The sequence below is a fragment of the Schistocerca serialis genome, chromosome 7 (assembly GCF_023864345.2).
Source record: "Schistocerca serialis cubense isolate TAMUIC-IGC-003099 chromosome 7, iqSchSeri2.2, whole genome shotgun sequence".
NCBI lineage: Eukaryota > Metazoa > Arthropoda > Insecta > Orthoptera > Acrididae > Schistocerca > Schistocerca serialis.
In genome coordinates this window covers 511,155,464-511,157,361 of record NC_064644.1, presented here as the reverse complement: position 1 = coordinate 511,157,361, position 1,898 = coordinate 511,155,464, and the positions used below count along the sequence as shown (strand labels likewise).

Genomic DNA, 1,898 nt, shown 5'->3' with positions numbered 1-1,898 from the left:
ACTCAGAGTCAAACGGCACACCGGTGACGGTCTGAGAGCATGTGGAATAGATTTCACTCACGAGAGTTTCCGCAAGACTTTTTCAGTAATATAGCCCAGTACGTACCCCTCTATGGCGGTGATTCACCGAAGACGAGACCGAGCGAGGTGGCGCAGTGGTTAGCACACTGGACTCGCATTCGGGAGGACGACGGTTCAATCCCGTCTCCAGCCATCCTGATTTAGGTTTTCCGTGATTTCCCTAAACCGTTTCAGGCAAATGCCGGGATGGTTCCTTTGAAAGGGCACGGCCGATTCCCTTCCCAATCCTTCCCTAACCCGAGCTTGCACTCCGTCTCTAATGACCTCGTTGTCGACGGGACGTCCCATAGTGCTCAGAGCCATTTGAACCATTTTTGAAAACTGTGTGCCGGACCGAGACTAGAACTCGGGACCTGGCAGAAGCAAAGCTGTGAGAACGGAGGCGTGAGTCGTGCTTGGGTAGCTCAGTTGGTAGAGCACTTCCCCGCGAAAGGCAAAGGTCCCGAGTTCGAATCTCGGTCCGGCACACAGTTTTAGTCTGCCAGAAAGTTTCCTATCAGCGCACACTCCGCTGCAGAGTGAAAATCTCATTCTAGAAACATCCACCAGGCTGTGGCTATCCCATGTCTACGCGATATCCTTTCTTTCAGGAGTGCTAGTTCTGCAAGGTTCGCAGGAGAGCTTCTGTAAAGTTTGGAAGGTAGGAGACGAGGTACTGGCAGAAGTAAAGCTGCGAGGGCGGGGCGTTAGTCGTGCTTGGGTAGCTCAGTTGGTAGAGCACTTGCCCGCGAAAGGCAAAGGTCCCGAGTTCGAGTCTCGGTCCAACACACAGTTTCAATCTGCCAGGAAGATTCATATCAGCGCACACTCCGCTGTAGAGTGAAAATCTCATTCAGAATCTGACGGATATTTTTCAAACATGTTTCAGCATTGTACAGTCCAATACACTTCTCCATTTGGTACTCCTCATTGCATTAACATATCGTACATTAATTAAGGCAAAAGAATGCATATTGGATGAAATAATGGGTTCAAGAGCGTATGGTGAACGGAAATTTGTGACAGTTTGCCAATGATTCTCTAGTGTACGGGAAAAGTGTTGTCGTTGGGTGACTGTAAGAGTACACAAGAGGACTTGGAAAGGGTGCCGATTTGGCCTGAAAAATGGGAGCTGCGTAGGGACTTAAGGAAGTCAGCTATACGCTATTACCCCTGTGCAGGGAGAGGGGCACATTATCAGAAGAGGGAAGGTGTTCCAGATTCTCTGCAGATATATTTGTACTGTAGTACTGGTAACAGGTGCATCACTGTGTGGGAGTGAAATGATGGAGTAACTGCATATGCGCTCTTAAGCTGAAATACACCGACACTGCGGTTCTTTTGGACGAAATGTCTAAATTGCACACAGACCCACCGTGAAATTCTGACAGTTTGTGGACCAAATTCAATGTCGTGTCCAGCCGTAATGTAATGATTTAAATAGTTTCAGTAAAATCGCAGAGACCTGGGTGATTCCAGATCAGAATCGAAGGCTATCGCTGTCGACCACGCGAGGCAAGAAATCAACGAAGAACATCTGAGGGTGACATCTCTCATACATAGCTTCTTGAGTGTCTCCAAGTCCAAGTAGAGGATTTCTGTCATCCAGGAACTGAACGACTGGTAGAAAGTTCGGACTGTTGTTTACAGAGACTTCGCGACTACGATGAAAAATACTGTAATGTATCTGTGTCACTCTGAAGTTAGCACAGCTTTCAGTGAACATTACTTGGCTTGCTATAATAATGCGTGAATTTCAGAAGTTCAAACTGGTTCAAATGACTCTCAGCACTATGTGACTTTACATCTAAGGTCATGAGTCCCCTAGAACTTTAGAA

At 47.3% G+C, this 1,898-nt stretch overlaps 1 non-coding gene across 1 annotated transcript; it reads left to right on the top strand.

Moving 5' to 3' along the window:
• Window positions 1-775: 775 nt before the first annotated feature.
• On the top strand, window positions 776-850 carry Trnas-cga (transfer RNA serine (anticodon CGA)). The gene has a single exon. It is a non-coding gene; the product is annotated as a tRNA-Ser (tRNA).
• The last annotated feature ends 1,048 nt before the right edge of the window (window positions 851-1,898 follow it).